General features: G+C 40.6%; 1 long non-coding RNA gene across 1 annotated transcript in view; it reads left to right on the top strand.

Annotated features, from left to right (window-relative positions):
* LOC142830044 (uncharacterized) overlaps window positions 1-13713 on the top strand; it is a 61917-nt gene extending 48204 nt beyond the window's left edge. Inside the window, exon 3 of the long non-coding RNA XR_016349786.1 lies at window positions 12165-13713. This is a non-coding gene — a long non-coding RNA (uncharacterized LOC142830044). The remainder of the gene's footprint in view (window positions 1-12164) is intronic.
* Window positions 13714-14560: the final 847 nt, after the last annotated feature.

Below are 14560 nucleotides of genomic sequence, written 5' to 3'. Positions count from 1 at the left end.
TAACCAGAATATTAGCTGCATTGTGATCACAGTGGCCTTGATCCTGCAAGAGATTAACCAAGGAGCTTAGGTTTAGTTTTGGAAAAATAGATATTGTTCAAATCCAAGTTCAATAAAGATCAAGGGAGGAACAGTATACATAAAAAATTGCTTCAGCCTATCTTCAGTTAAAATTAAATATAAAACTAGAGTTTACTTGGGCTGCATAAATGTTTATTCAACTGACAAGCTGATTTAAAGCTTTCATGTGAATGAGATGGACCTGTATGAAAATAAAGGCAAAGTTGTGAAGCTGAATCTTAACAGTGATAAAACTTGAGTGCCATTTTAGTACAAGTTGGACCTCCAAAAACAGGGACTGCCTTGTCCTGCTACATTTGTGGTATTAGAATGAATGGTGAAGGAAAGAATAATTAAATTCCTAGGGTGAAATGGTAAAAGTCATGTAATGCAGTATGTTTGTACCAAAGGTAGTTCATGCCAGATAAACCTGATTGCCATCTTTGAGAAAATTACTGATTTTTTTTCTAGATAAGAGAAATGCAGCGGTTCCAAAATACTTAGATTTCCGTAAAGCATTTGACACTGCACCACATGGGAAATTATTAGTTAGGGGATCAGTACAAGCATTGTAAGGTGGATAAAGAATTGGCCAAAAAGGAGAAGGCAAGAGGTTCTGCTGAAATGTGAATCATAGGACTGGAGTGCAGTCCCTCACGGATCTGTCTTGGGACTTATTTTATTTAATATTGATTACCTCGGTGCACAACGTAGGAGTGTGCTAATGAAATGTGCTGTTGAGAGGCATTGTCAATACAGAGGAGGTTCAGAACATTATATGGAAAGATCTGGAAGACTGCAGTGATAGATGTGGAATGAGATTCAAAGTGCAAAATCTTGCCCTTAGGATCTAATATGAATTTCTGCTACAAGCTGGGGGTTCATCAGCTGGAAGTAACTGAGAAGGAAAGAGATGTGGGTATGTGCAGGAGAACCAACAGACTGGCTAGGCCCCTAGGCAAGGTGTCAAGGAGTGGCTCTGTGCTCCCTAAAAGGGCAGGGCTGGGGGGCAGTGGCCTTCAGTGCCACCTGGATTTCATCATGTCCCTCCTCATAGGTAGCCCTCAGGGTGCACCATCTGGTGCTCTGGTGGTGGTTCACAGGGCCCAGGGCTCTGGCCACTGCTACAGTAGAGCACCATTTATGAGGGGTTTGGGTGGCAATAGCCTCCTTCCCCCAACTTTGAACTCCTGGATTTCATCCTTGAGGTCTGCTTGAAGCTGATGCCCCAGCTGCAGAGGCAGCTCTTAAATGCAACAGAGTTTGAGCTGCTTGCAGCTTTGCCTTTGAGCAGGAAATTTGTTACAAAAAAAGGGAGGAAGGATGATTAATAACAACAAAAGGCTGGGCATTCAAGTAATTGAAGGATCATTAGAGCAATGTGAAACCATTGCCAGGTTCTCCACTTAAAAGATGGGGGGGGGGGGGGGGGAAATCGTGGGAATGTGTTGTGCTGCTAGGATTTGCATTTGGATCACTATGTTCAACTTATAAATGTTCTTGAAATAGGGGTGAACAGGGACTAATCCAAAGTTGACTGCAAAGAGTTACAAAAGGATTTTACAAAACTGGGTGATTGGGCAATACAGTGGCAGATGGAATTCAGCGTTGATGAGTACAAGTTAATGCACATGAAAAATATAATCCTAACGATAGATACAAAAATGATTGGGTCTAAAATAGTTGTTACCACTCAAGGAAGAGATCTTGGAACCATTGTGAATAGTTCCCTGAAAACAACAGTTCAATGTGCAGTGGCAGTCTAAAAACTAAAAAGCTAACAGAATACTGGGAATCATTAGGAAAGGACTAGATAAGACAAAATACCATATTGCCTCTACATACAGTCATTGTATGCCCACATCTTGAATAGTGTATGTGGATCTGGTCTTCCCATCTAAAAAAAATATTGGATTTGGGAAAAGGTACAGAAAAGTCAACAGAAGTGATTAGGGCTAAGGAATAGCTTCCATATGATGAGATTTACAAGACTGGAACTTTTCAGCTTGGAAAAGAAATGACTAAAAGGTGTGTGTGTGTGTGGGGGGGGGAGAAATGTGTTAGAGGGCTAGAAAATCATGAGTGGTACGGAAAAATCGCTTAAGGAAATGTTAATTATTCCTTCACTAACATAACACAAGAGGCTGACCCAATTACATTTATAGGCAGCAGCTTTAAAACAAATAAAATAAATTATTTTTTCACAATCAATTTGGGAACTCTTTGCCAGGAGATGGTAGAAAGGTCCAACCTATGACAGGGTTCCAATAAGAACAAAATAAGTTTGAGGATAGGTCCATCAATGGCTGTGAGCCAGATTGGGCAGGGATGGTGTCCCTAACTCCTGTTTACCAGAAGCTGGGAATGGGTGACAGGTGATAGGTCGTCATGATTGCCTTTCTGAAGCAACCTGGCCACCATTGGAAGACAGGATACTGGACTAGAAGGACCTTTGGTCTGACCCAGCATGGCCATTCTAATTTAGAGCTGAAATGTATCTGCCCACTAGATTCCACACCCCTTGGAAAGCTGAGCTAGACTCCAGGAGTCCTGACGGGGTCTGTCTCTTCTCACAGAGTTAATAACAAAGTAAGACTATACGTTAAAATTTTAAGACTAACCAGTGTCCCTTAAGCGACTTACTACAAGATGTCAATGTTAGTGTTAGATCTGAGTGGGTCTAATATTTTATTTAATTTTCTCTTTTTTACATAGGAATTAGATACAGTGCTCCTGTCAGCTAACTGCTAAGTTGTCTGCCAAAAAAGTAGAGTTTTCCAGTGCTTCAATAGCTCTTTGAGAGGGGTATGTGTGTGTGTGTGTGTGTATGGAGGAGGGCTGATGGGGTTAGTTCTCCCCCACCCCATTTGGTGCTTGGCTTGTACTGAGCATGCTCAGTAACACTGTTAAAGCCTCTGTCCTTAGTCCCTCACCATGCTCTCACTCTCTTCTCCCTCTTCTCAACACAGCATGCATAGGTTAGCCCCCCCAATCTGAAATGGTGCCCCTTCCCTTCCTGTTAGCAGGCCTATAGATGTGGATGACTCTGAGCAACTAACATGATGAAGCTTTGAAAAGGCAAATATGATCCTAGAATATATTAGCTGATACATTTTCCAGTTAATACAGAGGAAATATTAATGTGATTACACAAGGCATTGGTAAGCCTTCACTGGAATACTGTGTGCAATTCTGGTCACCTATGTTCAAGAAAAATAAATTTAAACTGGAACAAGTGCAGAGAAGAGCTACTGAAATGAGAAGCTAAATGAAAGGAGGCTGAAAGAGCTTGGCTTCTTTAGCCTAGCAAAAAGGAGGCTGAGAGATGATATGATTGTTCCCTATCCCCATAATACCTTGAAAATGGGGGTGAGGGTGTTTTGAGCCATTTAAGCTAATGGACAATTTTGGCACAAAAAGAAACGGATACAAATCAGTCAAAAAACAAATTCAGGCTGGATTTTAGAAGGTTTCTATCGATCAAAGAGTTGAGGTTCTGGAATAGTTACCAAATAGGAATTGTGCGGACAAACAACTTAATTAGTTTTCAGAGACAGTAAGAAAAATTTATGAGAGCATTTGCACGATGGTAGGAGGGAGGTCTCAACAGCCCTGAGGCTCATTTCTGGTTTACATGTTATGTCCTAATACTCCTGCTTCAGGGTTTGAACAGGACACTAGCCAGGGTCAGGAAAGGATTCACCTCCCCCAGAGCATTCCGGAAGGCTTAAATCTCCTCCTCTAAAGCATCAAGGATGGCTAAGGCTTGATATGGGGGACTGAGCTGGGTAGCAAAGGCTCTGAAGTGGCACAGAGCATTCACTTTCTCACAGGTAGTGGGCTGGCTGTTTCTTGCTTAGTTGTGCAGCCTCTAACTGATTGCCATACATGGGGTCAGGAAAGTATTTTCCCCAGGTCAGATTGTTTGTTTTATTGACTTTTGCCTTCCTCTGCAGCATATGGATGTGGGTTACTTGCTAGGATTACTGGTGTAGATCTCACTTAATCATTTCCCTGCCATTGCAGGGGCCTCAGGCATCGACACATCTAAGTCCCTCCTATTACCTAGCTGTGGCCCATAATAATCTAGTCTCCCGTGGGTTGTAATACTTCAGTCTCATTTCAGTTGTTAGTCTGTGTGTAGGTGCTAGCTGTCACTGGTAGCTTGTGATCTACAGGAGGTCAGCATACATGAGATAGTGGTCCCTTTAGGCTTTAAATTCTACAACTCTCTGAATGCTGTTATTGGTACATGATCGTGCTGCAAATTAGCGTCTACTTAGCTGCTGTATATTTATAAAATATCTAAAAATATCTAGATGACTGAGTTGAAAGTTAGTCCTCCTTTTGGAGTGAACTGATATCTAATAATTAAAACTCTAATGGAAGAAGAATGGGAGGCATGGCTATATGATGTAGCGCACATTAAAGAAGCTACATGTGCTATATGCACAAATTAGCAATAACTGTTCCAACTAAAAGTTTTTCCTGAGGTGGTATAAGATTACATAATAACAGTCTTGCTAAATGAGGTTTCAATATCTCTATGGCAACAAATTTTGAGTTTAAATGTGTAAGCTTTCTGTGATTTGGGTAAAGGAGATCTAAAATAAAATGCATTGGAACCCTGATAAAGAGAAACTCACCTCCCCCCCCCCCCCAAATTACCTGTTTATTGGGAAAGCCATTTCCCTCTACTTAGATATCTGCACTTCTACAACAATTGCAGCTGTGAATCATAAGAAAAATGTGGGGTTTTTAATGTAATCTTTTGGCTGGGTAAGGACAAGCCTGAGTCCTTCAAAGCATTGGCTTTTAGGTACACTTCCAGATTTTCTCTGTTCTAATGAAAGGTATTCAGTCTGTTTACAAAAAGACCCAGTTTACCAGCAGTTGAGTTTTCAGATTATTTTATAGAAAAAAAATATATAATTCCAAATCTCTTGGATCTGTTTTATTCAGGACTGTGATCTATCTTGGCACTAACGGAAGCTCATGTTAGCTCTGTCTGGACTATTACATTTGGGTGAAGCTAGGAGAGTTTATAGAAATATAGAAGTGTTGATACATTGTCATTATCATATTCAGTAAATATTTATGGGAAAATGTTTTTTTTTAGTGCTAAGTGTACGATCTACAGCCTGAGTGTTTCTCTGTTTTCATCCTCATTGATTAATTTAATTTCAGAGCAAGTAATATGGAGCAAGTACTCTTTAATTAATTATTTGATTTAGGATCAATATAGAGAACTCCATTTCTGTGCACCCTGCTGATGACTTAAAATTAGAACAAAATGCAATGCAAAGAGCTCAATCTTTCAACCCATAGCATAACATCGCCAACCCACATGCATTGGCACATACTGTAATCTCCCTACCTCTGATTAAAAGTCAAATGAAACCAACTTGCCATGAAGGTCAACAAACCGGGGCTGGAGTAGGAGGGCATTCTGAAGTCCTAGAAACCTTACACAAAATGCCCTGCTAGCCACCCCCTCTCTTATACCTCAAGGGGGATCTACTATCAGCCCCCCTGCTGCGCACACTGCACTAGTGTATCACAAGGAGAGAGGCTGATCTGCTCTAGACCATTTAAGGCTATATAAGTCAAAACCAATACCTTTAAACCCAGCAGTTGTCAAGTGTAACAAGTAGGGTATAATTTCCAGTTCAAGTAAAAGCCAGACCTGCACTGGTTCTGTTCAAGCTGTAACATGAGCAGTGAGATGAGCTAGATGGCCTGAGGAGAAGCTCATCTGAAAATGTAGGTAAATACTCAGGCAGCTACAGGCCATGTCACGACTCGTGCCATTGTGGCCACACAGTGCTTTTCAGCACAGTACGTTGATCAGAGGTATGTCTACTTGAGCTAGACATTGCATCTCCAGCTGCAGTGTACACACATCCTTAGAGTCCGTGTACACTGACCCCAAATCACATTACAGGGATCTCACCTTAGGCCGGGGGGGGGGGGGGGGGGGAGTGCTTGCCAGCAGTCCTGTGTCAGACCTTGCTTTCACTAGTCACTTCAGACACATTCATGACCCTCTGAAGCTAAGTGATTACAGGTACGGTCTGGTATAATCAGTCTGTAGCCTGGAAAATGAGACTAAGGTCACTGCACAGGGTGCACTGAAGTTGATGTGTGGAAAGAGTACTTGTATACCCACGAAAGGCAGGGCAAAATCTGTCTCTTGACCCCGTCTCTGCCACCACCACCAGGAATAATAATTACATGCCTCACAGTTAGGTATAGTTAAATTCAGTATATTTGTTAGAATGCTTTGGGGTCCTCAGCTAGAAGGCACGATATAAGCACAACCTTATTAATGTTGCACTCAATACAGGTAGGACCCACTGACAGACCTATTTTTTTCCCCTCTCCCATCACTTTCTGTGTATGAACGCCAGCCAAGCCACTGAAGGAGGACTGGTTTTCAGAACCCGAACAAGTTTCGTGGGATTTCTTATGGTAACAGATGAAAGACTACTAAATCCCTTTGGCTACGTCTACGCTACAGGCTTTTTACTCAAGAACCGTTTTGAGCAAAAGGTCTTGCACAAGAGCATGTCCACACTGCCATGTGCTTTTGCACAAGAGCGTCCATGGCAGTGTAGATGCTTTCTTGCGCAAGAAAGCACTGATGGCCATTTTAGCCAGAGGGGTTTCTTGCGCAAGAAACCCCTGTTGCCCATCCACACTGCCTTCTTGAGTAAGAGCTTACACAAGAGGGCTTATTCCTCGTGGGGAGAGGAATAACTCTTGCGCAAGAAGCCCTCTTTTTTCCGATGCTTTACTGTAAATTTACTTCTGCAAGAACATGCGTGCAGTATAAACGCTCCAAGTTTTTGTGCAAGAACAACTGTTCTTGCACAAAAAGCCTACAGTGTAGACATAGCCTGTACGTATTTGGACAAGTGTGCCTTAGCTCCTCACCTTGTATCTTGCATCACCTGAGACTCATTGGGAGGTAACAGAATGAGTAAAGATGAGGAATAAAATGCGAGAAGGAGCCCTTTTATGTCCATTGAGATAAACATTCAAAACATTCTGTTGTTGATGCTGATGGAATGGCTGTTTAGTTCCATGCAGTGAGGACTGGACATAGTATCCATGGGAAAGAGAATCTCCAGTGGACTGACACGTTTTTGTGGGCTTCTTCAAGGTTCAATGCCAGCCGGGCCACATCTATGGAGGGAGCTGAACTACAATAAGAATCGCCCATATTCCCCATTTGCTATCTCTAGGGGGAAAAAATGGAGATCTGCAGAGGAAGTCTCTGCATGGGAAGAAGTTTTAAGATCTGTCAGGATAACTGGATAAAAAGGATAACTAAATATTTGTCTGCTACCGGCCAAGAAAAGAACCCCAAGAGCTGTAGCAGATGGAGAGATGGAGCCCTAAAGGGGATTGAGCAGATTCAAGGGGGGCATCCGGGTCAGGATCAGAACTGGAAAAGATCTTCTGTTTCAGATCCACAACAAAAAAAGATAGGGAATGGAGTGGGGTTTTTTTATACCTGTCTGTCAGACAAAGAGGATGATTAAATGTCAGAAATAGAAACATTGTTTTTCAAATATATATGTAGCAAATAATTTTAGTAACATGATATTTGTTTATATTTTCCTCATCAGACTGGTTCAGTGAATTCCAGGGTTGGAAACAGAGTGGGTGTCACAGTATGAACAATTACTTAGTGTGGGGAGAAGGTTTGGGGTCTTATATTGACTCGCCTACTATAACTAGATGTTTATATAGGAAAAAGCCATCTGTTTTATTAATCTTTGATATAACAATCCACTTTCTAATATCACATGGGTGCCAGCTTATTTTAGAATAACTGAAGGGATACAATTTTACCATACAGCCAGTATCTCGAAGTTAGCAGTTTTATAGACTTACTAGAAGATTTACCCAGTGTTGCTCAAGTCCTTAACTCAAGTTTTGTTTTCTTTCATTTTAATCCTTGTTCTGAGGATGAGGGGTTCAGTATGCAGGCTGCCCTGGGAAGACAACACTGCACTCCATGGAACCCAGCTCAGGCAGCTGGACTCCCACATTGAAAGCTCTCATCCAGTATGTCTAATTTTATCCCGGAGGAGTGCAATTCTGACTCACAGGACTGCAGCTGTGACCAGATCCCAACTGCCCAGTAAACTCCCTCACAAGCTTGGGGAACTGGAATGCGGCAGGCTGATGACAGCCTAAACCACCTCCCCCCCTTTACACAAACTCTTGAAAGCCCAGCTGTGGGATGCAAGAGAACAGCAGTCTAAATCCTGTTTGTACCTATGTTTCTGGGAGTCCAGTTTGGGGAATGAGGAATCTGTTAGTCGCTCATGTTCCTTATACATAGTTTTCCCCCACCCCCTTCTTGCTGGTCCTCTGACAGTTGCATTTGACAAGATGGTCTCTAGACCAAAAAAAAGCTGCCCTCATTTGTACTGTAGGTTCCAGAGCTACTCAGCATGCAGGTTTCACAACTCAGTACAATATTTGTATAAGACTTATTTAGCACTTAGCATTTCACCTTTTTTGTTTCCTTTCCCTCACCTGTTTTTGATTTTTCAAAATCTTTCTTTTGCCAGTTTGCAGCAAGAGAGGAAAAAAAACCCTAAATACATATGTTCTGGATCATTATTCTTTTTGTTAATACAGTTCTATTTCTGACTTTTTTTTTTAATGAGCTGACTCACTGTTTACTTGCCAGGGACTCCTGCTAAAGAAGAAACTATTTTCCTGTAGCCTTCCCTAAAGCCATTAGATCTATTAAATTCTGTGCTAATGTAGAGATTAAACTGCTCACCAAAAAAAAACAGTAATCAGGAGCCCCATTCCTTTCCGTGGAAGAACACTCCTCCACCCACCCCCGGATGTGACTCAGAAGGATATCTCCTGGATGTGATGCACTCGCATAGGCTGGTGTGTGGTAAGGTTCATATTTGTCATATGTTCTATGGAAGCAAGAAAAACATAAGGGACGTAGAATTCTGTGGTAAGGGTCTCCCTTCATTCAGCCCAGAAGGATGCTAGTATTGATATCCATTCTCTAAATTCTGAAGAACTAAAAATGCTTTGAGCAAATCACATCACCCTATAACAGGGTACTGGGTCATCTGGTGGATGGGCCTATTTTGGTGCATCTGTCATAGCACTGGAACCTTTGAAACTGGAGCTGTTGGTCATAGAATCATAGAGCTGGAAGAGACCTAAGAAGGTCATCAAGTCCAGTCCCCTGCTCTAGGCAGGACCAATCCCAAATAAATCAACCCAGCCAGGGCTTTGTCAAGCTGAGACTTAAACACCTCTGGGCTACGTCTAGACTGCAAGCCTCTTTCGAAAGAGGTTTTTTCAAAAGATACTTTCGAAAAAGCTTCTTTAGAAAAAGAGCATCTAGACTGCAATCAGTACTTTTGAAAAAGCAAGCTGCTTTTCAAAAGAGCACCCCAGGCAGTCTGGATGCTCTCTTTCAAAAAAGCACAGTTTGCATTACATAGCGCCTTTTTTCGAAAGAGCACTTTAGAAAAAAGGCGTTATTCCTCGTGAAATGAGGTTTACCGCCGTCGAAAGAAAAGCTGCATTCTTTTGATTTAATTTCGAAAGAACGTGGCTGTAGTCTAGACGCAGGTGAAGTTTTTTCGAAAAAAGGCTACTTTTTTCAAAAAAAACCTGCAGTCTAGACACAGCCCTAGGGATGTAGACTCCACTACTTCCCTAGGTAACCCATTCCAGTGCTTCACCACTCTCCTGGTGAAATAGTTTTTCCTAATATCCAACCTAGACCTCTCCCACTTGAGATCATTGCTCCTTGTTCTGACATCTGTCACCACTGAGAACAGCCTTTCTCCATTCTCTTTGGAAGCTCCCTTCAGGAAGTTGAAAGCTGCTGTCAAATCCCCCCTCATTCTTCGCTTCTGCAGACTAAACAGACCCAACTCCCTCAGCCTCTCCTCATAGGTCGGCTCATGGTCCCATGTAGCTATGTGAGTGAGCCAATGACTGCATGGGTTGTGAGTGGGCAATGCTACAGGGAGGCACTAGTGATTAGGATGGATCGATCTCCATGGCTATCACTAGATATCCCTAAGGCTGTACTGGTCACCCTCTTAGCCCCTTGTCTACAGTGATAATTTCCTCTGGAGAGAGAATCTGCTGGAATCTTTATAAGGTTGATGCACTGAGCTCTTGGCATTTTCCTCACTCCTCCCAAGTTTTGTTTTCTTTGGAGAGGCTGGTATCAGCTGGCACTTAGATTTTGAAAGTGCAGGCTGAATTTTTCCATCTTTTTTCAAAAGGTGAACCATATTTTTGTTGCAGGAAATGTGGGAGAAAGTAAATGTTATACTTAAAAAATGAAATAAAAATCCATGCTCCTGCAAAGATTAAGTAAATAAATGTCTAAATAGCTGCAAATCAGTTCAGCCATAAACAACATCCTAACATGGGATGGCTACAGAAGACATGTTAGTATGACTGGCAAGGAGTGGTTCGGATAAAATTGCACTATATTATCAATAGTATTTTGGTGCAACCTACAGCCTCTCATAGCATTTAATCAAATCACACTCAGCAAAAAAAAAACACCACAATTGCTTGAATTTTTTAAACAAAGGAATGTTTTGTTTGTCAAATATTATTCCATAATGTTGTCAGTTCCCACTAGATTCACTGACTTTTCATTCTTAAAGACACTAAACATGCATAAGAAGGGACTATTAATTGGACTCTCTGTTCCCTGGGCTCACTAAGCATACAGACCACAAGGATTTTTGAGAACCTTGCATGATCTGTAGAGAAGACATGCATAATCCATTTCATTCTGTATTGGGCATAAGAGTATTTTGATTCATTTATGAACCAAATCCTTCACATTGTTGAGACTGCAATGATGTTGTGTTCCCTATTGTTTGTGTACCTTTTCATTTCTCTGTAATATTTGTTGAATCTAAAATTTTGAACCCATATTTTTTATAAAGGTGATCATTAATTACTGTTTTACTATTTCTGTAAGAAATTCATATTTGAAGTTAAGGTACAGTGAAAACCTATATGTGATCAAATTCCAGAAATATCTAGCTTTATTCAACTTTTTCATGTCTGCTCCATCTCCACCTATTTTTCTTTCCTAATATGGTTCCAACTCAGGATCTCCCAAGCCACTTTAAATATATTTTTAACTAGAGGGATGATGCCCAATATTAATCGTTATCTGTGATGAGCACTTCTAGCCAGCTTTCTATCTTGCATTTTGGGAAGTTGCAAGCTTCCCAAACTGAAAATTCTGTTAGTTTAGTTTTCAGAGAATTTCCCCGATTGAATTTTGAGAGCTGGCTGAATCTGGCAGGTAGGGAAATTTAAGAAGCGAATTCTTCCAATTTACATCTACATTTTTTTATTCTACCAGAGTAACTGTTCCTGTTGAATTTGAGAGAAACTCCTACTGACTTCAATAGAAACAGAATTAAATCCTTTATTTTAAACTACTGTTTAAAGAGGGCGGGAAATGTCTGTGTACTGTAATCAGAAAAATGTCTTATTCAGTTCTGTTTGTTATGGCAGTTCTCTCACAGATCTGATGTGGGTGAAGTGTCCATGTCTGTGCCTCTTCTAAACCTCTGACTTTGCTTCTGAGTGTCTATGTATGTGCAATTTAATTGAAATCTTGGCTTCATTGAAGTGAATGGTTGAACCCCATTAGGCTGCCTATTTGTTTCCTAGGGCAGTAGCTCAAGTTAGGATTACATTCAAAGTTCCAGAATAACATTTACACAGCAGCAAGGCTTGTCCCTGTCACTGTGTGAGAAGTACAAAAATTTCAGCTATGACACATGTGAGTAGATACTCTGAACTGTCATTCCTTTCATTACAGTAAGGTGTGCAATCTCATCGCCCATTTATATAAGCATTTTCTGTTACTCATTCCCGCATATATTTGTTGTCCTGGAATAAACAAAATGAATGGCTAATTTTCATTTTTTTTTTTTTTTACTTTGACATATTAAGGGAAGACTACTAATAATCAACTATTTTTCCCCATGAAAGATTTCAAAGCGATTCACTTAATTGCTATGGGAACGTCTTGAAACAATTTTTCTTTTGTTTAGATTTTAATCAGTCAACACTGAGGAGCAAGCACCCCTCACAAAACCGGAAGAGAAGCAGCAGCGGCAGCAGCAAGTGGTGTTATAATTATTTGTATAAAATGGAATGGCTTGAACAGGAAAGAGAGATCCCACACAGACTATACCCCATGTTGCCTTCAATGTGGCAGACCCAAGTTCAAATCCCTGTTCCAAATCCAGCAGAGTGGAGTCTTGAGCTCAGGATTCCACATTTTGATCAAGTTTTCAATAACAGGGCTACACAGGGGAAATCACCACTTCCTCCCACTGCATTCTTGTGGATAGTGACTAAGTCTCCTTGTGGAGATAGAAATGTGTTTGGGATGGAACTATCTGGTGACTTGTACTATATTAATAAAGAGTTCAGTCAACCTGAAACTGCATTTTTTCAGTGAATACACTTAGTCTGAAATTCCACCTAGGGGTGCATCTAAACAGCACCTTAAACTTGAAATAAGATATGCAATTTGCGCAGCGAAAATTGCATATCTTATCTTGAATCTATTTCGAAATAGCTTATTTTGAAATTTGGTGCGTCTACACACTATTTTGAACCATCCCTTAGCCCTTATGCAATCAAGTTTTACCTGGAAAATGACTGAGTATAGAATGACTACCTGAGGCAAAACTGTGTGCTCTGAAATATCCGTGCAGTGAGACGTACCGTTGGTGTGCTGCCAACCTCTACAATTTAGTACATCCAAAATTGAATTTCTTTTCTCTCCTCCCAAAGTTGTTGCATCGCTATCATCCACATCACCTGAAGTTGAATTTTGATTGACCATCTTCTATTGCTCCTTCATTCCTTTCCCAACTGTGATGTGCCAGTATGACCTGTTACTTCTTGCTCTTTCTTCTACTGCTAAATCTGCGTTCTATACCTCAGGTAGTCATTTTCTCAATTGGTGTCATTTCTTCTTCTGCATCTCAGTTTATTCCTCACCTATCCAAAAGACCACTGCTTTTCACTTTTGCTATTTGATCCACATCATACTTGCTTTTTTTTTAATCTCCTCACTTGGCCCCTTTAATTTACAACATCAGCTTCAAGCTTCTCATCTTCACCTCCAAGGCTCTGTCTCTACTGACATCTCTGCTCTCATCTTTGCTTCTTGTGATACTCCCAATCCTTTCTCCTAATAGCCTCCTTTCTCTCCAGTCTCCTGGAACTCTGCTTCACCCCTTCCATTCTACCCTCAACACCTGGAAGAGGCATCCAGTCCAAGTATGCCAACCACTTTCTCGCTACAGTAAATTCCTACACCAAGTCTGCTACTCAATAAGCTTTCTCATGTTAATCTTTTCTCAGTTGAGACTTGTGGGTGCATACACACAATTGCTCTATCTTAGGTGTTTCTAAGGTAACTATCCCTATTGCAGCTAAGCACCAATATGTGTGTTGCATGATCTGGCTTGAAAGCTTCTCTATATCTTGCCAAGTGCTGTTTATTCTATTTTACAGTATTCCATAACACACCCTTTCCAAAACATTTCTATTGTTAAGATCCTGCAAATTTGCTAAAGCTGTATATAGTTTGATGTAATTGAAAAACATGCCGTGTTGTATCTTATATAAATGATAAAGATACTGAATAAAAGGTAATTTGTTGGACATAAGCAAATTAGGATATATAATTTGTTGTATGATAGTACTATGGGTGCATGCAGTATTATGCATGTTCTGTAAATAGCAGAATTGATTTAGCATCTTTCAAGATAAAGTGGTGTTGTGTTGAGGTTGGTTATCTTTATTTCTTGCTTTTCACAAGTCCTTCATTGTTTAAAGCAAATCCTTCAGGTCTTGACTGTCTCATCCAAGCTATGGTTTTTCTCCAAATAAATATTTTTCTGTATTCTGTAGAATTGGGAGACTCCCAAAACATAGTAACGCTAGGCATTTTTCAAAGGTGGATGTGGAATGATTGTGTAGCTCTCTAATATGTCCTCATAGTATTTATAGTATACATAATGTAGGGCAAGTAGAAAGTATTTTACCCAGACTCTTTGAATATCTGCAATTTTTTTGCTATTACGTGTTAGCTGAACCTGTGCAACTGACCTCTGTGGAAAAATATATTGGGTTTACATGATTTTTGTTTTTAATGAGCACGCAAAGTAAACTTGTTTGAAGAAAAGAAGCACTGAAAGTCTCTGAGAATTTCAGAATCCTCTGAGAGTGCTTTAATGGTTGGTGTGTGTGTGTGTGTGTGTGTGTGTGTGTGTGTGTGTGTGTGACTGAGATCAAAAAAGGCCAAACCAACCATTCATTTATTACATGGTAATCACTCCTACAGTAATTCTGAAGAATGGATATCTGTAGAAGAGATTAAAAGCAAAGCAGAACTATAAGTCTGTGTGTAGCACATCAGCAGTGTGTA

Source organism: Pelodiscus sinensis, chromosome 6 (genome assembly GCF_052426305.1).
Source record: "Pelodiscus sinensis isolate ZL-2025 chromosome 6, ASM5242630v1, whole genome shotgun sequence".
In the NCBI taxonomy this organism is placed as follows: Eukaryota; Metazoa; Chordata; order Testudines; family Trionychidae; genus Pelodiscus; species Pelodiscus sinensis.
Note: the sequence above shows the minus strand (reverse complement) of the source record. Positions and strands in the feature narration are given on the sequence as shown.